General features: G+C 43.1%; 1 protein-coding gene across 4 annotated transcripts in view; it reads right to left on the reverse strand.

Moving 5' to 3' along the window:
- The window catches only part of LUZP2 (leucine zipper protein 2), a 1,424,041-nt gene that overhangs the window by 875,819 nt on the left and 520,746 nt on the right, over positions 1-27,476 (reverse strand). The window contains exon 2 of one of the 4 annotated variants that reach the window (XM_073573881.1): positions 798-837. The exons of the other annotated variants lie outside the window; for them this stretch is intronic. The gene's annotated coding sequence lies outside the window, so the exon portion shown is untranslated. The remainder of the gene's footprint in view (positions 1-797; positions 838-27,476) is intronic. 4 annotated transcript variants of the gene reach the window in all.

Raw genomic sequence — 27,476 nt, forward strand, 5'->3', positions numbered from 1 at the left:
CACACTGAGTCAGTGTATAGTTTCTTATTATTGATGTCTTTACTAAATCACCCTTACACTACCTCTTGTCTCTACAGTAGATTTTGCAAGTTAAAGTGTTAACTGATAGACAAGATTCTTGTCGATTAGTATTGTAAAACTACTGATTTGTGACAGTTTTATTATCTTATGTCAAAATTCCTAATTTTCCATGCACAATTGTATTGATTAAAGTGGTTCAGCCAGTTTTGCTGACAATTTTTGTTTCTTACTTACATTACTTACATGCATACACTTGGGGTTATAAACTCAATTATGCAATTGAGTTTCATTAAAATTTGACATAATTTGCCTCCTATAGCCTATATACATTTTCTATTGCTGGCTGCATAATGAGTTAATTGGGTTTCCCACATTAACTTTATTGTAACAGATGTGTTGTAAACATGATTTGGGGGCACTTATAATTATAAAGATATGACTGGTTCTCCTGAACTTCTTAGTACCGCTTTACACACAGATTGTACAGCTGTTCATCTGTTTAATAGCTGCTGGTGAAAGAGCATATGACCAGATTTGTCATGATGTCTCTTCCAATAAAATAGCAGTTTAGTCATGTAAGGTTTTCTATTGCTGATGGACAGGACTGGCTACATGCTCTGCAACCAGCAGACCAGCAGCCATTGTATAAACTGGACAGCTGTGGAGTCTGCACTAATAAGAACAGGAAAACCTGTCCTACCTAAAACTGTTGGCACCTTTCCAAAATTGTGGATAAACAACTTTGTTTCAAGCATGTGATGCTCATTCAAACTCACCTGTGGCAAGTAACAGGTGTGGACCATATGAAAAGCACACCTAAAATAAAATAAAAAGGGTAAAAGTTGAATCAATATTTGCATTGTGTGTCTGTGTGTGCCACACTAAGCTTGGAAAACAGAAAAAGGAGAACAGATCTGTCTGAGGACTTGAGAACCCAAATTGTTTAAAAATATCAATAATCTCGAGGTTACAAGTCTATCTCTAGAGATCTTGATGTTCCTTTGTCCACAGTATGCAACATAATCAAGAGGTTTAGCGTCCATGGGACTGTAGCTAGTCATCCTGGACATGGATATCAGAGAAAAATTAATGAAAGTTTGCAATGCAGGATAGTCTAGATGGTGGATAAGCAACCCCAATCAAGCTCCAAAGAAATTCAAGCTATCCTGCAAGCTCAGGGTGCATCAGTGTCAGCATGAACTATCCCTTCGTATTTGAATGAAATGAAACGTTACGGCAGGAGATGAAGGAGGATCCCACAGCTGACACAAAGACATAAAAAACTAGACTGTAGTTTGCCAAAATGTATGTGAGTAAACCAAAAGCCCTCTGGGAAAGTGCCTTGTGATCAGATGAGACCAAGATAGAGCTTTTTGGTAAAGTACATTATTCTACTGTTTACTGAAAATGGAATGAGACCAAAAAAGGAAAGAACTCAGTACCTACAGTCAAATATGATGGAGGTTCAAATATGTTTTGGGATTGTTTTTCTGCCTCTGACACTGGGTGCCTTGACTGTTTACAAGGTATCATGAAATCTGAAGATTACCAAAGGATCTTTGGTCACAATGTAGAAAAAATACATGGAAAAATGGAATGCCTCACCGTGTCAGTGTGCCTGGTAGCCTTGAATTTGTCAGCAGCGATCCAAAGAATTCCATCTGATCGTTGGATCACAATGAGAGGAAGAAAAAAGTTGTTGAATCAAAAACAATTCTTCTTTATTTGACACCATCATAAAAATGTGTATATATAACCACAAATAGATAAAAACAGAGTCACATTCTGATGCGTTTCTGGCTATCAGCCCTTAGTCATAGAAAATTTTTTTTTTGGTCACAATGTAGTTACCAGTGTCAGAAAGCTGGGTTTGCATCCTAGGTCATCGGTCTTTCAGCAGGACAATGACTCTAAACATACTTGAAGAAGTACCCAGAAATGGAGCTGGAGAGTTCTGTAGTAGCCAGCAATGAGCCTGAATCTAAATTCCATTAAACACCTGTGGAAAGATATTACAATAGATGTTGGGAGAAGGCGCCCTCAAATATGAGAGACATGGAGCAGTTTCCATAACAAGAGTGATCCAAAATCCCAGTTAAGAGGTGTAAGAAGCTTGTTGATGGTCATAGGAAGCGATTGATTGCAATTATTTGTTCCAAAGGGTGTGCAACCAAATATTAAGTTGAGGGTGCCAACAATTTTGTCCAGCCCATTTTTTGTGGTTTTGTACGAAGTTATGTCCAATTTGACTTTTTTCTGTTTTTTTTTTTCTGTTGTTCCAATGTACACAAAGAAAATAAACATGTTTATAACAAAACGTGTGTAATTGCAATCATTTTCTGGGAGAAATACTTCATTTTCTGTAACAATTTCAAGGGTGCCAACAGTTTCGGCCTTAACTGTATATAATAGTAAATACTACAATATCACGTCCCCAACAAATCTGTAAAAATAAAAATAATGTGGCCGACTCTGACAATTTTGGGCCTCTTTTAAACAGCCAATCTAGCCACATTTTAACATTAGCATCACACCTGTAAATACAATACCCTCCGTAATTCTACTAGTCCAAGCAAAGATTATTGTTCAGTTCTGTAGAAAAGTAGGAGGTCTGTGCATTGCACTTATATACATATAAGTTAAACATTGTGCCCACAGTACAAACGTAGAAAAATCACTTTATACTTTACTATTATTAGAAAAAATGAACCAATCTTGTCGGATGTATTTTATTGTTCTTGCTTAACCCCTTCCTGACATCCGACGTACTATCCCGTCCATGGGACCCGGGCCCCTATGCCCATGGACGGGATAGTACGTCTACCGCGATCAGTGGCGCCCACGTGGTGAGTGCCACTGATCGCGGCCGGGTGTCAGCTGATTATCACAGCTGACACCTGGCACAATGTGTCAGGGGCGGTCACGGACCGCCCCCAACACGTTAACCCCTTGCACACCGCGATCAAACATGATCGCGGTGTACCGGGGTTTAAAGGGAAGCATCGGCAGGGAGGGGGCTCCCTCCGTGCTTCCCTGAGCCCCCCACGGCAGCGCAATGTGCAATGCTGCTGCCAGGGGCTCCTTTCCTGCAGGCCCCCGAATCCAAGATGGCGACGGGGGCCTTCGGGGGCCTGCAGGAAGCTGGCTTCCTCAGTGCCTGCAAAGCGCAGGCATGAGGAAGCCTTGTGCACTGCCTGTGACAGATTGCTGATCTGTCACAGTGATCTGTGATGAGACAGATCAGCGATCTGTCACAGAACAGTGATGTCCCACCTGGGACTATTTAATAAAGTAAAAAAAAAATAAAAATAAAGTGTTAAAATAGTAAAAAAAAAATCGTCAAATAAGTTACAAAAAAAAAAAAATATTCCCCCAAATAAATCCATTTTTTGAAAAAAAAAAAAAAAATAACAATAAAAGTATACATATTAGGTAACGCCGCGTCCGTAACGACCCGCCCTATAAAACTGTCCCATTAGTTAACCCCTTTAGCGAACCCCTTAAAAAATAAAAATAAAAAACGAAGCAAAAAATAATGATTTATTATCATACCGCCAAACAAAAAGTGTAATAACGCGCGATCAAAAAGACGCATATAAATATCCATGGTACCGCTGAAAACGTCATCTTGTCCCGCAAAAAACGAGCTGCCACACAGCATCATCAGCAAAAAAATAAAAAAGTTATAGCTCGCAGAATAAAGCGATACAAAAATAATTATTTTTTATATAAAATAGTTTTCATTGCATAAAACCGACAGAACATAAAAAAAGACCTAAATGAGGTATCGCTGTAACCGTACTGACCTGAAGAATAAAACCGCTTTATCAATTTTACCGCACGCGGAACGGTGTAAACGCACCCCCCCAAAAGAAATTCATGAAACGCTGGTTTTTGTTCATTCTGCGTCCCAAAAATCGGAATAAAAAGCGATCAAAAAAGTCACGTGCCCGAAAATGGTACCAATAAAAACGTCTACTCGTCCCGCAAAAAATAAGACCTCACATGACTCGGTGGATCAAAATACGGAAAAATTATAGCTCTCAATATGTGGTGATGCAAAAACTATTTTTACAATAAAAAGCGTCTTTTAGCATGCGACAGCCGCCAAACATAAAAACCGCCATAAATAGTAAATCAAACCCCCCGTTATCACCCCCTTAGTTAGGGAAAAATAATAAAATAAAAAAAATGTATTTATTTCCATTTTTCCATTAGGGTTAGGGTTAGGGTAGGGTTAGGGTTAGGGCTAGGGCTAGGGTTAGGGCTAGGGTTAGGGCTAGGGTTAGGGCTAGGGGTGTGTTGGGGTTCGGGTTGGAGTTAGACTTGGGGGTTTCCACTGTTTGGGCACATCAGGGGCTCTCCAAATGCAACATGGCGTCTGATTTCAATTCCAGCCAATTCTGAGTTGAAAAAGTCAAATGGTGCTCCTTCCCTTCCAAGCTCTGACATGCGCCCAAACAGTGTTTTACCCCCACATGTAGGGCATCAGCCTACTCAGGACAAATTGCAAAACAATTTTTGGGGTCCAATTTCTCCTGTTACCCTTAGGAAAATAAAAAATTGGGGGCAAAAATATCATTTTTGTGGAAAAAAATGATTTTTTTATTTTCACGTCCGAGCGTTATAAAATTCTGTGAAGCACTTCGAGGTTCAAAGTGCTCACCACACATCTAGATAAGTTCCATGGGGGGTCTAGTGTCCAAAATGGGGTCACTTGTGGGGAGTTTCAATAGTTTAGGTACATCAGGGGCTCTCCAAATGCACATGACACCCGCAGACCATTCCATCAAAGTCTGCATTCCAAAACGTCACTACTTCCCTTCCGAGCCCCGACGTGTGCCCATACAGTAGTTTTCTCCCACATATGGGGTGTCAGCGTACTCATTACAAATTGGACAACAAGTTTTGGGGTTCAATTTCTCCTGTTACCCTTGGGAAAATGAAAAAATTGGGGACTAATTGATCATGTTTGTGGAAAAAATATGATTTTTTATTTTCATGCCCGGGCATTATAAACTTCTGTGAAGCCCTTGGGGGTTCAAAGTGCTCACCTCACATCTAGATAAGTTCCTTAGGGGGTCTAGTTTTCAAAATGGGGTCATTTGTGGGGGGTTTCCACTGTTTAGGTACATTAGGGGCTCTCCAAAGGCAACATGACACCCGCAGACCATTCCATCAAAGTCTGCATTCCAAAACGTCACTACTTCCCTTCCGAGCCCCGACGTGTGCCCATACAGTAGTTTTCTCCCACATCTGGGGTATCAGCATACTCAGGACAAATTGGACAACAACTTTTGGGGTCCAATTTCTCCTGGTACCCTTGGGAAAATAAAAAAATGGTGACTAAAAGATCATGTTTGTGGAAAAAATATGAATTTCTTATTTTCACGCCCGGGCGTTATAAACTTCTGTGAAGCACTGGGGGGTTCAAAGTTTTCACCACACATTTAGATAAGTACCTTGGGGGGTCTAGTTTCCAAAATGGTGTCATTTGTGGGGGGTTTCCACTGTTTTGGTACATCAGGGGTTTTCCAATCGCGACATGGTGTCCGATCGCAATTCCAGCCAAAAATGTCAAATGGCGCTGCTTCCCTTCCGAGCTCTGCCATGCGCCCAAATAGTGGTTTAACCCCACATGTGGAGTATCAGCGTACTCAGGACAAATTGCACAATAACTTTTAGGGTCCTGTTACCCTTGGAAAAATAAGAATTGAGGGTGAAAAGATCATTTTTGTGGAAAAAATATGATTTTTTAATTGTACGGCTTTATGTTATAAACTTCTGTGAAGCCCTTGGGAGTTCAAAGTTCTCACCACACATCTAGATAAGTTCTTTAGGGGGTCTAGTTTCCAAAATGGTGTCATTTGTGGGGGTTTCCACTGTTTTGGTACATCAGGGGTTTTCCAATCGCGACATGGTGTCCGATCGCAATTCCAGCCAAAAACGTCAAATGGCGCTGCTTCCCTTCCGAGCTCTGCCATGCGCCCAAATAGTGGTTTACCCCCACATGTGGGGTATCAGCGTGCTCAGTACAAATTGCACAATAACTTTTAGGGCCCTGTTACCCTTGGGAAAATAAAAATTGGGGTGAAAAGATCATTTTTGTGGAAAAAATATAATTTTTTAATTGTACTGCTGCACGTTATAAACTTCTGTAAAGCCCTTGTGGGTTCAAAGTTCTCACCACATATCTAGATAAGTTCCTTGGGGGGTCTAGTTTCCAAAATGGGGTGACTTGTATGGGGTTTCCACTGTTTAGGTACATCAGGGTCTCTCCAAACGTGACATGGCGTCCGATCTGAATTCCAGACAATTTTGCATTGAAAAAGTCAAACAGCGCTCCTTCCATTCTGAGCTCTGCCATGCGCCGAAACAGTCGTTCCCCCCCACATATCAGGTATCACCGTACTCAGTACAAATTGCACAATAACTTTTGCTGTCCAATTTCTCCTGTTACCCTTGGTAAAATAAAAAAAATTGAACCTGAAGTACTTTTTTTGTGAAAAAAAGTTAGATGTTCATTTTTTTTAAATATTCAAAAAAATTCCTGTGACGCACCTAAAGGGTTAAGAAACTTCTTGAATGTGGTTTTGAGCACCTTAAGGGGTGCAGTTTTTAGAATGGTGTCACTTTTGGGTATTTTCTATCATATAGACCCCTTAAAGTGGCTTCAAATGTGATGTGGTCCGTAAAAATAAAATGGTGTTGTAAAAATGAGAAATCGCTGGTCAACTTTTAACCCTTATAACTTCCTAACAAAAAAAAATTTTGGTTCCAAAATTGTGCTGATGTAAAGTAAACATGTGGGAAATGTTAGTTATCAAGTTTTTTGTGTGCCGTATCTCTGTGATTTAAGGGCATAAAAATTCAAAATTGGAAAATTGCGAAATTTTCAAAATTTTCGCCAAATTTCCATTTTTCTCACAAATAAACGCAAGTTATTTGAATGAAATTTTACCACTAACATGAAGTACAATATGTCACGAGAAAACAATGTCAGAATCACCGGGATCCATGGAAGCGTTCCAGAGTTATGACCTCATAAAGGTACAGTGGTCAGAATTGTAAAAATTGGCCCCGTCATGAACGTGCAAACCACCCTTGGGGGTGAAGGGGTTAAATAGATCATGTATTTTTTTTGCCATGGCATTTGAATGAAATGTGTCACAGAAAAAAATTGCAAAAGTGATTTCATTACGAGTGAATCCAGATAACACATTGCAAATCGCTCAATAGTTCATGGTTTATTGAATATGTTTGTTAAAAGGAATTAACACAATTCAATTCAATAGGAAATGTTTGAATCTGAAATACAATTAGTGCTATCAAAACACGAATTCCACATTTATTTTTGTAGTCTTTGACATTGTAAAGACATTATACCAGGACTTAAAAGTTATATAAAGTCTCTCCAATAATATCGACATTCATTGACAACTTCACTTTTGACCAGATTTTTAATTCCTTTTTGTCCTATAATGATGGGTTATGATCGCTCTTAAAGGGAAGCTGTCACCCCTTTTTTCGAATATGAGCTGCCGGCACCGGCACCGACATCAAGGGCTTATCTATAGCATTCTGTAATGCTGTAGATAAGCCCCCGATGTAACCAGAAAGATAAGAAAAAGAGTTAAGGTACTGTCACACAAAGCGATATCACTAGCAATATCGCTATAACTTGTGACGTTATAGCGATATAGCTAGCGACATCGCTGTGTCTGATACTTACCTCCGACCGGCTCCCCCGCTGGTTATCGCTGATCATGCGAGAACGTCCTGGACCGCTTCTCGTCGTCAGCTTCCTGCGGCGCTTCCTGTGGAGAGACGAGCGACGAGCGTGGAGCCGGGTGGGAGGACGCAGGATCTCCTAGTGTGACAGGTAAGTAGCGACCTCCGTCCCCAGCGATGTCGTTGGTGAGATCTGCCTGTGTGGCAGCTCACTAGCGACCACTTAGCGATGTACCAGCGATCCTGACCGCGTCATATCGCTGGTCGGGATCGCTGGTACATCGCTAAGTGTGACAGTACCTTTAGATTATACTCTTCCCAGCATTTGGTCCGGTCCAATGGGTGTCGCCGTCCGGTCCAGCACCTCCCATCTTCATAAGATGCCATCCTCTTCTGTCCTTCGTATTGTGACTCCTGTGCAGGCGCACTGCTCTGCACTGTTGAGGGCAGAGCAGAGTCCTGCAATGCGCAGGCATCAGGAGAGGTCCGGCGCCTGCGTACTGCAGTATTCTCCTCTGCCCTCAACATGGCAGAGCAGTGCGCCTGCGAAGGAGCCCCGACAGGCAGCAAAGAAAAAGACATCACTGTTAGAAGAAGGACCAAGACCGGACCAAGACCGGACAGCCCCCCGGTGAGGAAAATCTAACTCCTTTTTCTTCTTTTTCAGGTTACATCAGGGGCTTATCTACCGCATTACAGAATGCTGTAGATAAGCCCCTGATGGAGGTGCCGGCACCTCATATTCGAAAAAAGTGGTGACAGATTCCCTTTAAGACAAGTGTTCTTCAACTTTCTTAATCCAAATGCACTCAGCCTGATTATCCTATCACTTGGGGCGTTTATATAAATTTTATCCAAATTTTGTGTTGTTGCGTGCATTTAATAATGCTTATATATTTTGTGTTCCTTTTTATTTTTGGAAGTGCATTGAGCAGCAGGGTGGTGTGCTGGTAAAAGGGAAAAAAACTCTTTGAAATCTTCTGCCTGAGCGAGTGTGAACGAGCTGAGTGTGACCTGAGCGTAAGTGCGAACAGTGGTAAGTGTGTGACTTGTGATTCAGTGAAGAGGTATTTGGAAAACCCTTAACAAATACCTGTGTGAGTTGCTGAATTGTGGGTTGCTGAGTGCTTTCTACCTGTTCAATTTTGGGGGGGCTTGGGGGCTTGTTTAACCTGTTTTTTCTCTATACAGGGTTAATCTCTTATTTTAGTATGTGTTTTAAAGGGTTAACTATATTGCATTTAAAGCTTGAGGTGTAACTATATTCACAAGGGGTTAATTAAGGGTGGGAGTTCATAATTAAGGGTTTATAAGGGGCAGCTGGTTGGGGCTCAACTCCTTTTCGAAGTACATTGAGCAGCAGGGTGGTGTGCTTGTAAAAGGGAAAAAAAACTCTTTTAAATCTTCTGCCTGAGCGAGTGTGAACGAGCTGAGTGTGACCTGAGCGTAAGTGTGAACTGTGGTAAGTGTGTGACTTGTGATTCAGTGACTTTGGATTCAGGGAGTTTCCAAGGGAGGTATTACTGAATTACTGTTATATTTTATTAATACTTTTTATTTTATTTTTGCTTATCTTTTCTGTCTGGTGCAATCCCCATTAGGATGTGCTCCACTAATGCCAATGCCATCCAGTGCACGTCTTGCCGCATGTATGAAATCCTTAAACAGCCGGTTGAGGGTGCATACTGCTGTGCGAGATTAGAGCATGTTGTGCATTTGGAAGCCCAGATACTGGATCTAAATGTGCAGCTGGCAACACTGAGATCCATAGACAATATGGAAAGGAGTCTTCTGCTCATTGAGCAGACGCTCAATGGGATAGATGAGGGGGGATGCTAGGTTGGAGCTGCAGGACAATGAAGCAGCTAGCTGGGTGACAGTTAGAAGGTGGGGTAGAGGGAAGAGCACCAGGGAGGCTAGTCCTGATCTGGCACACCCCAATAAGTTTGCTAAGTTGGCAGATGAGGGGAGTGTTAGTGCAGGAGTAGCACTGCTGCAGCAAGGCATGTCCTCTGAAAGCCGGTGGAGTGTCTGCTCCAGTAAGGGGGAAATAGGAGAGCAGGGCAGGTGTCATGATCCAGGACGGGATTTCGCTTTGACCCGTCCTGGTTAGACTAGGGGTTAATTGTGCTGCCTCTCTCTGGCAGCAGGAGGCTATTTAGTGCTCACTGGACCTGGGTCCGGTGTCAGTTATACTCCTGCCCTCGGCTGAGTTAAGTGACCTCTTGTATACGTGTGCCTTGTGCCTGATATCTTGCTTGTTTGTTCAGTTGTGATCTGGTTCTGTCCCTGTTACGAGTTCTGCCTGACCCTCTTGTACTGCGCTACCTCTCGTGTATGACTCTCTGCTTGTGACCCGACTCCTCTCTGCTCGTCCCCTTGGTACCACGTCACCCTCTTGTGTATGACCTTTGGCTCTGTCTGACTACCCGTCTGTTCGTCCCTCCTGTACCTCGTTCGCCCGTACTGTGTGTGACCTCTGTTTTGCCTGACTCTGAGTTGTTGTATGGTGTCCTGTCCTATCTGAATACAGGATGCTAAGCCCCTCCCCCTTGCAGTCACATGACCATAGGTCCCGTGCAGACTATTCAGTTTCAGTGTCCGCAGGTCCTATGCATCTTTACTTTCCAGCACTGACTGGACCCTGACACTATTAGCCTGAAGCACGCCTGGTCACCTCTGCTGCCCTGCTCCCCAGGTAACTCTTAGCACTGCTTCTGTACTCAGGACACGTGCACTGGCTCTATGAGCAAGTGCAGTGCGGTGTCTCTGACATTATAACTGACCCATACCATTTTTTTTCTCTGCTCCCATTCACCTGTGTGTGTGATGGATCCTGTGCACACTCTTTCTGAGCAGGTTAAGCATCTGACGCAGATGTCTCAGAAACTCTTTGGAGAACAAAGAGTCCTGGCTCAGTCTCAGCAGCTGATCGCTGACACTGTGCAGGGAGTTCTTTCATTGGGGGCTCGGGATGTTACATTAATTCCCCCTGAGTCTCCAGTGAAGTTACCAGATACCTTTTCTGGAGATAAAAATGACTTCAGAGTGTTCAAGGAGGGCTGTAAGCTTTTTTTTTCCTTAAGACCACACTCTTCTGGGGATGAAAGTCAGAGAGTGGGGGTCATTATGTCTCTGTTAAGGGGAGCCCCCCAAGCTTGGGCTTTCTCCCTTCCTACCACGGCCCCTGAGCGTATGACTGTGGATGCATTTTTTGAGGCCCTGGGGCATATTTATGATGAGCCTGATCGGGTGCGTATGGCTGAGGACAGGCTGATGAATGTTTGCCAGGGGAAACACTCAGCTGAGTGGTTTTGCTCAGAGTTCAGATGCTGGGCTGCTGAGGTCTGCTGGAACGACGCCGCTCTCCGGGGGTTGTTCCGTAGAGGCCTGTCTGAGCATCTGAAAGACGCCTTGGCTCTCCACCCCCCACCTGATGCCCTGGAGGAAGCTATGACACAGGCCGTCCGAATGGATCGCAGGTTACGGGCAAGGGGAGTGATACAAACCGAGACATCATTGTTCTCCCAAGGAAGGGGAGCCAGTTCTTCACTGAAAATCACGGCGATGGGAACCATCAACCGTAAGGAGGAAGAAAGGAGGCAACGGCACGTGAGAAAATGCTGTGTTCACAGTGGCGAGTCTGGACATGGGAAAAAGGATTGCCCCTCCCGGCCACTAACCAGCAAGCGACTGAGCCCGGGTGATTATCGTGGAGGTCACCCAGGCTCTCAGGTACCCTTTTCTGCATTTTCTAAAATGTCATTCCAAGTGGAACTTTGTTGTGGGGGTGTCTCCACATCCACTTCTGCCTTCGTGGATTGCGGTTCATCATTGAACTTTATTGACTCTGACTTGGTGGCCAGGTGTAAGTTAGGGACAGTTAGGTTGGAGACTCCGATTCACCTTGTTGCTATTGACAAAACACCACTGGGTAAGAATGACATTGTGTTTTGTACTGAAGAGTTTCTCCTTAAAGTGAGTTCCTTACACCAGGAACGTATTTCATGTTTTGTAATGAACAACCTGCCTGCGGGACTGGTGTTGGGGTTCCCCTGGTTACAGCTGCATAATCCTGTGATTAATTGGGAATCTCGGGATATTGTTAAATGGGGTCCCTATTGCTCTGAGAAATGTCTTGTTTCTGTGTCTGTGTCGTCCGTGGGTCTAGAAGGCATTCCGGAGTGCCTGATAGATTATACTGATGTTTTCTCCGAAAAAGAGGCTGAGGTTTTACCACCACACCGCCCATTTGATTGTGCCATTGACCTGGTTCCAGGTGCTAAATTGCCCAAAGCCCGCCTGTATAACCTCTCGGGTCCGGAACGGGCTGCGATGAAGGAATATATTTCTGAGAGCCTCCGTAAGGGACATATTCGTCCTTCTGTTTCTCCTGTGGCGGCAGGGTTCTTTTTTGTAAAAAAAAAAAGACGGTGGTTTGCGCCCATGCCTCGATTTTCGTGAGTTAAATAAAATAACTGTGAGGAATACTTATCCCCTTCCACTTATTCCTGATTTATACAATCAGTTGTCCGGAGCTAAGTGGTTTTCGAAATTAGACCTACGGGGAGCATATAACCTTATCCGAGTCCGGGATGGAGATGAATGGAAGACCGCCTTTCTCACTACTGAAGGGTTGTTTGAAAATTTGGTCATGCCCTTCGGCCTGACCAACGCTCCAGCGGTCTTCCAAAATTTCATAAATCATGTGTTCTCCGATTTGATTGGACGTTTTATGGTGGTGTATTTGGATGACATTTTAATCTACTCGCCTGATAAACAGACTCACATTGGTCATGTTCGGGCAGTTCTCCAAAGGCTCAGGGAGAACTGTCTGTTTGCTAAACTTGAAAAATGTTTATTTTTTGTTCAGGAACTGTCCTTTCTGGGGTTCATCGTGTCTGCTGAAGGGTATCGCATGGATCCTAATAAGGTGCAGGCCATTCTCGAGTGGGTTCAACCGTGTGATTTGAAGGGTCTGCAACGTTTCCTAGGGTTCGCTAATTATTATCGGAAATTTATAAGGGGGTTCTCACAGGTGGTTAAACCCCTCACAGACATGACTCAAAAGGGGGCCGATATCAAGAATTGGTCAACCGCAGCGGTAGCGGCATTTCAGTTTTTGAAAAAATGTTTCATGTCGGCCCCGGTTCTTATCCAACCGGACCCCTCTGAACCATTTATTGTTGAGGTAGACGCCTCAGAGGTGGGGGTGGGGGCGGTATTGTCCCAGGGACCCGCCACTTTGACCAATTTAAGACCTTGCGCCTTTTTCTCAAAGAAGTTCTCTCCGGCAGAGAGAAACTATGATGTGGGGAATCGGGAACTTCTGGCCATAAAATTGGCTTTTGCAGAATGGAGGCATTTTTTGGAGGGGGCTGTCCATCCTATAACGGTAATCACGGACCACAAAAACCTAGCTTACATCGAGTCTGCTAAAAGGTTGACTCCCAGACAGGCTAGATGGTCACTTTTTTTTTCTCGATTCAACTTCTCGATCACTTTCCGACCAGGATCCAAGAATATCAGAGCGGATGCGTTGTCACGCAGTCTAGATCCGGTGTCCCCCCCGGAACCTCCATCCTCCATTCTTCAGCCTGGGGTGGTGGTGGCAGAGATTTCTAATGTGTTGGAACGAGAGATTCGAGAAGCCCAGGCTCTTGCACCTCCAGCTAAGCTGGTGGATAAACTTTATGTGCCAGCTCAGTTTCGTCTCAAGGTCCTCCAGGAGTTCCATGACTCAGTTCTGGGTGGACATCCAGGGATCTCAGCGACCCAGAAGGCCATTGCTAGAATGTTCTGGTGGTCTTCTTTAGCCTCTGATGTTGGGTAGTATGTGTCTGCGTGTGAGGTTTGTGCCCGTGCGAAAACTCCCCATAACCGGCCGGCCGGGGAATTGGTACCACTGCCAATTCCTGAGAGACCATGGACTCATCTGTCCATGGATTTCATCACCAACCTTCCCCCTTCCAAGGGTAATACCGTGGTCTGGGTCGTAGTGGACAGGTTTAGTAAGCAGGCACATTTTGTACCTTTGGCAGCTCTACCTAATGCGGAAACATTGTCCAGATTGTTTGTGGAGCATGTGGTGCGGTTGCATGGGGTACCCCTGAATGTGGTGTCTGATAGGGGAGTGCAATTTGTGTCCAGATTTTGGAGATTTTGGGTATTAGTCTGTCCTTTTCATCCGCCTACCATCCAGAGACTAATGGGCAGACTGAGCGGACCAATCAGTCTCTGGAGCAAATTCTGCGTTGTTTGACCTCAGCCCGACAGGATGATTGGTGTTCTGTGTTACCATTGGCTGAGTTTGCTTTTAACAACCGCACTAACCAGTCTACGGGTACATCTCCTTTTTTTTGCAATTATGGGTTTCATCCTCATTTTGGAGAATTTTCCCGCTTGAATTCTGGGTGTCCTGGGGCGGACGAGTCGATCCAGCGGTTGGGGGAGGTATGGCGGGAGGTCCAGAATAACATTACGAAGGCCCAGGACAAATTTAAATTTTTTGCGGACAAAAAACGATCCGTGGGCCAGTGTTTCAGGTCGGGGATAAGGTATGGTTATCCACCAAAAATATAAGGCTCAAGGTCCCCTCTGCGAAGCTTGGACCCAAGTTTATAGGTCCCTATGTAATTACCGAAGCAGTTAACCCGGTGGCTTTTCGGTTGCAGCTCCCGCCATCTCTGCGGATCCCAAATGTTTTCCATAAGGCCCTTTTGAAACCTGTGAGGTCCAGTGGGGAGGGATCATCATCTTCCCCGACACCGGTTCTGGTAGATGGGCAGGCTGAGTACGAGGTGGAACGAATTGTCGACTCCAGGTTGGTCCGTCGCGCCCTTCAGTATTTGATACATTGGAAGGGCTACGGTCCTGAGGAACGCTCGTGGGTTCCTGCTCGATCAGTTCATGCGGATCGGTTGATCCGAGCCTTTCACGCCAAGTACCCTGAGAGACCTGGGGGTCCGGTGGCCCCCCATTGAGAGGAGGGTACTGTCATGATCCAGGACGGGATTTCGCTTTGACCCATCCTGGTTAGACTAGGGGTTAATTGTGTTGCCTCTCTCTGGCAGCAGGAGGCTATTTAGTGCTCACTGGACCTGGGTCCGGTGTCAGTTATACTCCTGCCCTCGGCTGAGTTAAGTGACCTCTGAGTTAAGTGCCTTGTGCCTGATATCTTGCTTGTTTGTTCGGTTGTGATCTGGTTCTGTCCCTGTTACGAGTTCTGCCTGACCCTCTTGTACTGCGCTACCTCTCGTGTATGACTCTCTGCTTGTGACCCGACTCCTCTCTGCTCGTCCCCTTGGTACCACGTCGCCCTCTTGTGTATGACCTTTGGCTCTGTCTGACTACCCGTCTGTTCGTCCCTCCTGTACCTCGTTCGCCCGTACTGTGTGTGACCTCTGTTTTGCCTGACTCTGAGTTGTTGTATGGTGTCCTGTCCTATCTGAATACAGGATGCTAAGCCCCTCCCCCTTGCAGTCACATGACCATAGGTCCCGTGCAGACTATTCAGTTTCAGTGTCCGCAGGTCCTATGCATCTTTACTTTCCAGCACTGACTGGACCCTGACACTATTAGCCTGAAGCACGCCTGGTCACCTCTGCTGCCCTGCTCCCCAGGTAACTCTTAGCACTGCTTCTGTACTCAGGACACGTGCACTGGCTCTATGAGCAAGTGCAGTGTGGTGTCTCTGACAGCAGGCCAGACAAGTTCTGGTAGTGGGAGACTCAATTATTAGGGGAACAGATAGGGCAATCTGTCACAAAGACAGGGATCGTCGAACGGTGTGCTGCCTACCTGGCGCTCAAGTCCGACACATCGCTGATCGGGTTGACAGATTACTGGGAGGGGCTGGTGAGGATCCAGCAGTCATGGTGCACATTGGCACAAATGACAAAGTTAGAGCTAGGTGGATGGTCCTTAAAGATGATTTCAGGGAATTAGGCTGCAAGCTTAAAGCAAGGACCTCCAAGGTGGTATTTTCGGAAATACTTCCTGTACCACAGGCCACACCAGAGAGGCAACGGGAGATTAGGGAAGTTAATAAGTGGCTCAGGAATTGGTGTGGGAAGGAGGGCTTTGGGTTCCCGGAGAACTGGGTCAACTTCTCAGTTGGCTACAGGTTCTACGCTAGGGACGGGCTGCACCTCAATGGGGAGGGTGCAGCTGTGCTAGGGGAGAAAATGGCTAGAAGGTTGGAGGAGTGTTTAAACTAGGGACGGGGGGATGGTATTCCTTTTATAGGAGGGGAAGACAGTGCAGATAGAGACCTGGGCATAAATAATGAAATTGGGGGTGGGGGTGGCATGGGGGCTGAGGTTAGAACAGTTAATAATTTAAGAAAGAATAGAGGTATAGAGAGATACATAAAGTGCATGTATACTAATGCCAGAAGCCTCACCAACAAAATGGAGGAATTAGAATTAATTTTATTGGAACATAATTATGACATGGTGGGGTATCTGAGACATGACTGAACGAGAGTCATGACTGGGCGGTTAATTTATAGGGCTATAGTCTGTTCTGAAATGACTGTACAAATAAGTGAGGGGGAGGTGTGTGTTTATATGTAAAATCATCCTTAAAACCCATCCTGCGTGATAATATATATGAATCTAATGAAAACTTAGAGTCCCTGTGGGTAGAAATAAGGGGAGGGGGGAAAAAATAATAAATTACTGATAGGGGTTTGTTATAAGTCTCCAAAAATAATGGAAGCAACAGAGAATATCCTCATAAAGCAATTAGATGAAGCAGCGACTCAAGGAGAAGTCTTTATTATGGGGGACTTCAACTACCCTGAAATACATTGGGGAACCGAAACCTGCAGTTCCAGCAAAGGTAATAGGTTTTTAACAACTATGAGAGACAAATACCTTTCACAACTGGTTCAGGACCCAACAAGAGGGGGTGCACTAACATAGTAACATAGTAACATAGTTAGTAAGGCCGAAAAAAGACATTAGTCCATCCAGTTCAGCCTATAAAATTCTGTCAGAATAATTCCCCAGATCTATGTCCTTCTAAAGAACCTAACAATAACTGTAAGATACAATATTGTTACGCTCCAGGAAGACATCCAGGCTTCTCTTGAACCCTTCGACTGAGTTCGCCATCACCACCTCCTCAGGCAGGGAATTCCAGATTCTCACTGCCCTAACAGTAAAAACCTTTTCTCCTCCAGACGCAGAGAATGCCCCCTTGTGACCGTCACCTTCCTTGGTATAAACAGATCCTCGGAGAGATATTTGTATTGTCCCCTTATATACTTATACAGGGCTATTAGATCACCCCTCAGTTGTCTTTTTTCTAGACTAAATAATCCTAATTATGCTAATCTCTCTGGTTATTGTAGTTCCCCCATCCCCTTTATTAACTTTGTTGCCCTCCTTTGTACCCGCTCTAAATCCATCATATCCTTCCTGAGCACCTGTGCCCAAAACTGTACACAGTACGCCATGTGCGGTCAAACCAGAGATTTGTACAGAGGCAGTATAATGCTCTCATCATGTGTATCCAGACCTCTTTTAATGCACCCCATGATCCTGTTTGCCTTGGCAGCCGCTGCCTGGCACTGGCTGCTCCACTACTAGACCTAATATTAACCAACAGGCCAGACCGCATATCAAATATAAGGGTTGGGGGTCACATGGGTAATAGTGATCACAAAATAATAAGTTTTCATGTATCCTTTAATAAGATGTGTAGTAGAGGGGTTACAAGGACACTAAACTTCAGGAAAGCAAATTTCCAACGGATGAGAGATGATCTTGGTGCAATTAATTGGGACGATATCCTGAGATAAAAATACACAAAGAAAATGGGAGACATTTATTAGCATCCTGAATAGGACCTGTGCACAATATATACTGTATGGGAATAAACATTCTAGAAATAGGAGGAAACTACTATGGTTAAATAGAGCTGTAAGGGGCGCAATAAGTGACAAAAAGAAAGCATTTAGAGAATTAAAGCAAGTAGGTAGTGATGAGGCATTAAATAAATACAGAAAACTAAATAAATTCTGTAAAAAGCAAATCAAAATAGCAAAGATTGAGACAGAGAGACTCATAGCCACAGAAAGTAAAAATAATCCCAAAATATTCTTTAACTACATAAATAGTAAGAAGCTAAAAAATGATAGTGTTGGTCCCCTTAAAAATAGTCTGGGTGAAATGGTGGATGAGGATGAGGAAAAAGCCAATATGCTAAATGACTTTTTTTCAACAGTATTTACACAGAAAAATCCCATGACAGATAACATGATCAGGGATAAAAAATTCTCCATTAAATGTCACCTGCTTAACCCAGCAGGAAGTACGGCGGCATCTAAAAATCACTAAAATTGACAAATCCCCGGGCCCGGATGGGATACACCCCCGAGTACTGCAGGAATTAAGTACAATCATAGATAGACCATAATTTTTAATCTTTAAAGATTCCATAACAACAGGATCTGTACCACAGGACTGGCGTATAGCAAATGTGGTGCCAATATTCAAAAAGGGGACAAAAACTGAACTTGGAAATTATAGGCCAGTAAGTTTAACCTCAACTGTGGGTAAAATCCAGGAGGGTTTTCTAAGAGATACTATACTGGAGTATCTGGAGAATAATAACCTCATGACCCAATATCAACATGGGTTTACGAGGGACAGTTCCTGTCAGACTTATATGATAAGCTTTTATGAAGAGGTAAGTTCCGGACTGGACCAAGGGAATGCAGTGGACGTGATGTACATGGACTTTTCAAAAGCTTTTGATACGGTGCCACACAAAAGGTTGATGCATAAAATGAGAACAATGGGGATAGGGGAAAATATGTGTAAGTGGGTTAAGAGCTGGCTCAGGGATAGGAAACAGAGGGTGGTTATTAATGGAGCACACTCGGACTGGGTCATGGTTAGCAGTGGGGTACCACATGGGTCAGTTTTGGGCCCGCTTCTTTTTAACATATTTATTAATGACCTTGTAGGGGGCATAGAGTAGAATTTCAATATTTGCAGATGACACGAAACTCTGCAAGGTAATCAATACAGAGGAGGACAATTTTATATTTCAGGAGGATTTATGTAAACTAGAAGCTTGGGCTGATAAATGGCAAATGAGCTTTAATGGGGATAAATGTAAGGTCATGCACTTAGGTAGAACGAACAAGATGTATAATTATGTGCTTAATTGTAAAACACTGGACAAAACTGTCACTGAAAAGACCTGGGTGTATGGGTGGACAACAAACTCACATTTAGTGGCCAGTGTCAGGCAGCTGCTGCAAAGGCAAATAAAATAATGGGATGCATTAAAAGAGGCATAGATGCTCATGAGGAGAACATAATTTTACCTCTATTTAAGTCACTAGTGCAACCACACTTAGAATACTGTGTACAGGTCTGGTCTCCGGTGTATAAGAAAGACATAGCTGAACTGGAGGGAGTGCAGAGAAGAGCGACCAAGGTTATTAGGGAACTAGGGGGTCTGCAATACCAAGACAGGTTATTACACTTGGGGTTATTTAGTTTGGAAAATCGAAGGCTTCGGGGTGATCTTATTACAATGTATAAATACATGCGTGGACAATACAAAAACCTTTCTAATGATCTTTTTACTCTAAGACCTGTGACGGGGACAAGGGGGCATCCTCTACGTCTGGAGGAAAGAAGGTTTAAGCATACTCACAGATGCAGATTCTTTACTGTAAGAGCAGTGAGACTATGGAACTCTCTGCCATATGATGTTGTAATGAGTGATTCCCTACTAAAATTTAAGAAGGGACTGGATGCCTTTCTTGAAAAGTATAATATTACAGGGTATATACACTAGTTTCCTTAATATTGCGTTGATCCAGGGAGCTAGTCTGATTGCCGTATGTGGAGTCGAGAAGGAATTTTTTCCCCAATGTGAAGCTTTCTGTTTGCCACATGGGTTTTTTTTGCCTTTCTTTGGATCAACATGTTAGGGCATGTTAGGATAGGATATGGGTTGAACTAGATGGACTTAAAGTCTTCCTTCAACCTTAATAACTATGTTACTATGTTACTATTATTTCTTAAGCAACAGTATTTTCAGTCTGCACCAAGTATGGCACTATAAGTCCAGCAGAGCATGAAAGGCCTTGGGAATCCAGAAGATGCCGTGAAGTCCAGACTAGTGGCGGCGCGGCAGGTGAGGTGTGCGATAAGACGATTTTATGGATTTATTTCTGTTTGTCATTCTTTTTAACCTTTTTATGGCTCATTTTGCTGAATCTGTGCAGAAGCAAATAACAAAATATCTCCATTTTGGCGAATATGGGTTATTGTACAATTCAAGTAGAATTCAATTCCACTTGAATTTTGTTTGTACATCTCTAGATAGGATCCATTCAGGGTTTCTAAGATCTGTCTTCAGGATGGAAGAAAAGAAACATGATAGCAGATTTTTCATAATCAGCAACATAGTCACAAATTCATAACTGCCTTTTATCTTCCTTCTTCTAATAGTGCGAAAATGAACTTTTATTAGAATTAGATAAATTGTCACCATAGCAAACATAAATGTGTCACATTTTATGCCGAAAACTAAATAACAGCTTTCATCTTAAGTGCCAGGATCACGATAATTTATAGCTCCGAATCCTTTGTGAGCAATTTCTTCACCAGGCAAACTAATTCTATAAAGGCAAAAGCTGAGGATACACAGATCATTTTTTATATTTTTCCAAGTGAAATTTTAAATTCATGCAAATATGACATTCTTAAAAGGGTAATAAACAAGTCACGCGGAAGAATATATTAAAGGGATCGCTGAATAGGTTTTATAGACCTAGAACTCTTATTCCTGAGCCCTACTGTTGACGTTAGCGGTGGTGCATTTAATATTGCTCTATTAATCTCTTCAGTAGATGTATAATTTGCTAGTAAAATAGACCTTCTACTTGGTAGGAAGATAGCAAAATGATTATTAAATACAGTAATAGAAACGCCTACATGCCTCATACAATAAAACACAGGCCTGGATTCAGAAATTATATGATCATTGTAAAGTTTTCTGACTTATTGTTCTAAGTCTTTGTATAAAAAAAGAAAAGAAAATTAAAGCATGTTATACATTGGATAGATGTTTTTCTGATATACCGTAAAAAAATAAATGTTACATATTTACACTTTTTCCTACATTGGATGTACTATTCCCTCCATGTGACCTGGGACCTAAGTCCCAAGGATGGAATAGTTCGTCCAACGTTATCAGTGGCGCTCATGGGGGGAATAATTGGCGGATGCCATGTCGCATTTGAGGAGCCCTTGATGTGTCTAAAGAGTGGAAATCCCCCAACAAGTGACACCATTTTGGAAAGTAGATGTCTTTGGGACCTTTCTAGTTGTGCATTGAGCACCTTGAACCCCCAGGTACTTCACAGAGGTTTATAACGTTAAGCCGCAAAAATAAAAAAGAATCAAATTTTTCCCACAAAAATCCTTTTCAGCTACAAATTTTGTATTTTTGCAAGGGCAAAATGAGAAAATGGACCCTACTGTTTGTTGTGCAATTTCTCCTGAGTTCAGTAATACCCCATATGTGGTCAAAAACTACTTTTGAGGCACAGTGCAAAGCTCAGAAGGGATGGAGCACCATATTACAGTTCAGAATTTGCTGCACTTGTTTGAGGGTGCCATGTTACATTGACAGATCCTCTGAGGTGTCAGAACAGCAGAACCTCCATAAGTGACCCCATTTTTCCAATTAAATCTCTCAATGAATTCATCTAGGGGTGCAGTGATTATATTGACACCACAGGTGTGTCAGAAACTTTTATAACATTGTGCATGGAACAAAAAATAATTTACATTTCTACCATCAAGCCCCAAGTTTTACATTTTCTCACTGAGAAATGGGTAAAAATGACACCAAAATTTGTCCCCCAAATTTTGCTGAATGTAGGAATACCCCATTTGTGGCAGTACAGTTCTACTTTGCCATTCAGAGAGATTCAGGAGGGACAGAGCGCTGTTTGCCTCCTGGAGTGCAGATTTTCCTAGACTAGTTTGTGGATTCCATATAAAGAGCCTCTAAGTGCTAGAAAAGCAGAATCCCTCTCAAGTGACCTTATTTTGGAAATTATAACTAGTGATGAGCGATCGTGCTCGCCACTACTCGTTACTCGCCCGAGTATCATTGTACTCGGTGTACTCGGCGAGCACCGAGCATTTCTGGAATTACTCGGCGGGAACTCGGGTCTCCACCCAGCTTTTTTGGTGGACTTTACAGAACCAATAATGATGCAGGGATTGTTTGCCAGGCTATAAAATGCTGCAGCCATCTTTGTTGTGGTTGTGCAGTGATTGGCTGGCTGCACAGTATCATCAAGGGTATAAGAGAGCCGCCCAGCTCATGGCATTCAGCTCCGGATTGAGATAGAGTAGGGAGAGCTGCTGCCTTGATAAGGTTAGAATTAGGGATTTATTACTGAGTGTGGGGTCTACCATCCTAAACAACTCAAATCCAGCTAAACCAACAGTCCTTCTAAGGACTAATTCCAGAGTATATACAGTACTGACCAAAAGTTTGGACACACCTTCTCATTCAAAGAGTTTTCTTTATTTTCATGACTATGAAAATTGGAGATTCACTCTGAAGGCATCAAAACTATGAATTAACACATGTGGAATTATATAATTAACAAAAAAGTGTGAAACAACTGAAAATGTCTTAGATTCTAGGTTCTTCAAAGTAGTCACCTTTTGCTTTGATTACTGCTTTGCACACTCTTGGCATTCTCTTGATGAGCTTCAAGAGATAGTTACCGGAAATGGTTTTCACTTCACAGGTGTGCCCTGTCAGGTTTAATAAGTGGGATTTCTTGCCTTATAAATGAGGTTGGGACCACCAGTTGTGTTGTGCAGAAGTCTGGTGGATACACAGCTGATAGTCCTACTGAATAGACTGTTAGAATTTGTATTATGGCAAGAAAAAAACAGCTAAGTAAAGAAAAAATAGTAGCCATCATTACTTTAAGAAATGAAGGTCAGTCAGTCCGAAAAATTGGGAAAACTTTGAAAGTGTCCCCAAGTGCAGTGGCAAAAACCATCAAGCGCTACTAGCTCACATGAGGACCGGCCCAGGAAAAGAAGACAAAGAGTCACCTCTGCTGCAGAGGATAAGTTCATCCGAGTCACCAGCCTCAGAAATCGTAGTTTAACAGCAGCTCAGACTAGAGACCAGGTCAATGCCACACAGAGTTTTAGCTGCAGACACATCTCTGCAACATCTGTTAAGAGGAGACTTTGTGCAGCAGGCCTACATGGTAAAATAGCTGCTAGGAAACCACTGCTAAGGACAGGCAACAAGCAGAAGAGACTTGTTTGGGCTAAAGAACACAAGGAATGGACATTAGACCAGTGGAAATCTGTGCTTTGGCCTGATGAGTCCAAATTTGAGATCTTTGGTTCCAACCACCGTGTCTTTGTGCCATGCAGAAAAGGTGAATGGATGGACTCTGCATGCCTGATTCCCACCATGAAGGCGGAGGTGTGATGGTGTGGGAGTGCTTTTCTGGTGACACTGTTGGGGATTTATTCAAAATTGAAGGCATACTGAACCAGTATGGCTACCACAGCATCTTGCAGCGGCATGCTATTCCATCCGGTTTGCGTTTAGTTGGACCATCATTTATTTCTCAACAGGACAATGACCCCAAACACACCTCCAGGCTGTGTAAGGGCTATTTGACCAAGAAGGAGAGTGATGGGGTGCTACGCCAGATGACCTGTCCTCCACAGTCACCAGACCTGAACCCAATCGTGATGGTTTGGGGTGAGCTGTACCGCAAAGTGAAGGCAAAAGGGCCAACAAGTGCTAAGCATCTCTGGGAACTCCTTCAAGACTGTTGGAAGACCATTTCCGGTGACTACATCTTGAAGCTCATCAAGAGAATGCCAAGAGTGTACAAAGCAGTAGTCAAAGCAAATGGTGGCTACTTTTAAGAACCTAGAATATAAGACATATTTTCAGTTGTTTCACACTTTTTTGTTAATTATATAATTCAACATGTGTTAATTCATAGTCTTGATGCTTTCAGAGTGAATCTACAATTTTCATAGTCATGAAAATAAAGAAAACTCTTTGAATGAGAAAGTGTGTCCAAACTTTTGGTCTGCACTGTAGGTTCAAGTGTTAGGCAGGCAGGGTAGTGTATGTTGCTGTATACACATCAGTGCAACTCCTGCAGGCACAGTATGTGTGTATATACATATCATTGCATATATCAAGAGGGTTCTGTGTTCTGGTGCTGCTGCTACCTGTGGGATATATTGGCCGAATATACCTAGCCCCAGGTGTGATTGGCTTTGAAATTTTTTTTTTGCCAGGGCTAATAGAGCTTTTTTATTGCAAAGAAATCCAGAGCCCTTTTTTTATTTTCCTCCATTTGCTTTTTGACTGTACACAATAAAGTAGATCCTTTTCGTAGCACAGCATTAAAATCCAGCAATTTTAACCCCTTCACCCCCAAGGGTGGTTTGCACGTTCATGACCAGGCCAATTTTTACAATTCTGACCACTGTACTTTTATGAGGTCATAACACTGGAACGCTTCTATGGATCCCGGTGATTCTGACATTGTTTTCTCGTGACATATTGTACTTCATGTTAGTGGTAAAATTTCATTCAAATAACTTGCGTTCATTTGTGAAAAAAAACAGAAATTTGGCAAAAATTTTGAAAATTTTGCAATTTTCCAACTTTGAATTTTTATGCCCTTAAATCACAGAGATACGGCACACAAAAAACTTGATAACTAACATTTCCCACATGTTTACTTTACATCAGCACAATTTTGGAACCAAAATTTTTTTTTGTTAGGAAGTTATAAGGGTTAAAAGTTGACCAGCGATTTCTCATTTTTACAACACCATTTTATTTTTAGGACCACATCACATTTGAAGCCAATTTGAGGGGTCTATATGATAGAAAATACCCAAAAGTGACACCATTCTAAAAACTGCACCCCTTAAGGTGATGAAAACCACATTCAAGAAGTTTATTAACCCTTTAGGTGGGTCACAGGAATTTTTTTGAATATTTAAAAAAAAATGAACATCTAACTTTTTTCACAAAAAAAATATTTCAGGTTCAATTTTTTTTATTTTACCAAGGGTAACAGGAGAAATTGGACTGCAAAAGTTATTGTGCAATTTGTCCTGAGTACGCTGATACCTGATTTGTGGGGGGGAACGACTGTTTCGGCACATGGCAGAGCTCAGAATGGAAGGAGCGCCGTTTGATTTTTCAATGCAAAATTGGCTGGAATTCAGATCGGACGCCATGTCACGTTTGGAGAGTCCCTGATGTATCTAAACAGTGGAAACCCCCTACAAGTGACCCCATTTTGGAAACTAGACCCCCCAAGGAACTTATCTAGATATGTGGTGAGAACTTTGAATCCACAAGGGCTTCACAGAAGTTTATAACGTACAGCGGTACAATTAAAAAATCATATTTTTTCCACAAAAATGATCTTTTCACCCCAATTTTTATATTCCCAAGGGTAACAGGACCCTAAAAGTTATTGTGCAATTTGTCCTGAGTATGCTGATACCCCACATGTGGGGGTAAACCACTATTTGGGCGCATGGCAGAGCTCGGAAGGGAAGCAGCGCCATTTGACGTTTTTGGCTGGAATAGAGATCGGACATCATGTCGCGATTGGAAAACCCATGATGTACCAAAACAGTGGAAACCCCCCACAAATGACACCATTTTGGAAACTAGACCCCCTAAGGAACTTATCTAGATGTGTGGTGAGAACTTTGAACCCCCAAGGGCTTCACAGAAGTTTATAACATAAAGCCGTACAATTAAAAAATCATATTTTTTCCACAAAAATGATCTTTTCACCCTCAATTCTTATTTTTCCAAGGGTAACAGCACCCTAAAAGTTATTGTGCAATTTGTCCTGAGTACGCTGATACCCCACATGTGGGGGTAAACCACTATTTGGGCGCATGGCAGAGCTCGGAAGGGAAGTAGCGCCATTTGACGTTTTTGGCTGGAATTGCGATCGGACACCATGTCGCGATTGGAAAACCCCTGATGTACCTAAACAGTGGAAACCCCCCACAAATGACACCATTTTGGAAACTAGACCCCCTAAGGAACTTATCTAGATGTGTGGTGAGAACTTTGAACCCCCAAGGGCTTCACAGAAGTTTATAACATAAAGCCGTACAATTAAAAAATCATACTTTTTCCACAAAAATGATCTTTTCACCCTCAATTCTTATTTTTCCAAGGGTAACAGCACCCTAAAAGTTATTGTGCAATTTGTCCTGAGTACGCTGATACCCCACATGTGGGGGTAAACCACTATTTGGGCGCATGGCAGAGCTCGGAAGGGAAGCAGCGCCATTTGATGTTTTTGGCTGGAATTGAGATCGGACACCATGTCGCGATTGGAAAACCCCTGATGTACCTAAACAGTGGAAACCCCCCACAAATGACACAATTTTGTAAACTAGACCCCCCAAGGAACTTATCTAGATGTGTGGTGAGCACTTTGAACCCCCTGTGCTTCACAGAAGTTTATAACGCCCGGGCGTGAAAATAAAAAATTCGTATTTTTTCAACAAACATGATCTTTTAGTCACCATTTTTTTTATTTTCCCAAGGGTAACAGGAGAAATTGGACCCCAAAAGTTGTTGTCCAATTTGTCCTGAGTAAGCTGACACCCCATATGTGGGAGAAAACTACTGTATGGGCACACGTCGGGGATCGGAAGGGAAGTAGTGACGTTTTGGAATGCAGACATTGATGGAATGGTCTGCGGGTGTCATGTTGCCTTTGGAGAGCCCCTAATGTACCTAAACAGTGGAAACACCCACAAATGACCCCATTTTGAAAACTAGACCCCCTAAGGAACTTATCTAGATGTGAGGTGAGCACTTTGAACCCCCAAGGGCTTCACAGAAGTTTATAATGCCCGGGCATGAAAATAAAAAAATCGTATTTTTTCCACAAACATGATCAATTAGTCCCCAATTTTTTCATTTTCCCAAGGGTAACAGGAGAAATTGGACCGCAAAAGTTGTTGTCCAATTTGTCATGAGTACGCTGACACCCCATATGTGGGAGAAAACTACTGTATGGACACACGTCGGGGCTCGGAAGGGAAGCAGTGCCATTTTGGAAAGCAGACTTTGATGGAATGGTCTGCGGGTGTCATGTGCGTTTGGAGAGCCCCTGATGTACCTAAACTATTGGAACTTCCAACAAGTGACCCCATTTTGGACACTAGACCCCCCCACGGAACTTATCTAGATGTGTGGTGAGCACTTTGAACCCCCAAGTGCTTCACAGAAGTTTATAACGCTCGGACGTGAAAATAAAAAAATCATTTTTTTCCACAAAAATGATATTTTTGCCCCCAATTTTTTATTTTCCTAAGGGTAACAGGAGAAATTGGACCCCAAAAATTGTTTTGCAATTTGTCCTGAGTAGGCTGATACCCTACATGTGGGGGTAAAACACTGTTTGGGCGCATGGCAGAGCTTGGAAGGGAAGGAGCACCATATGACTTTTTCAACTCAGAATTGGCTGGAATTGAGATCAGACGCAATGTTGCATTTGGAGAGCCCCTGATGTGCCCAAACAGTGGAAACCCCCAATTCTAGCTCCAACCCGAACCCCAACACACCCCTAACCCTAATCTCAGCCCTAACCCTAGCCCTAACCCAAGCCCTAACCCTAG

Source organism: Dendrobates tinctorius, unplaced genomic scaffold, assembly GCF_039654945.1.
Source record: "Dendrobates tinctorius isolate UK_male_01 unplaced genomic scaffold, ASM3965494v1 ptg000037l, whole genome shotgun sequence".
NCBI classification, from domain to species: Eukaryota; Metazoa; Chordata; class Amphibia; order Anura; family Dendrobatidae; genus Dendrobates; species Dendrobates tinctorius.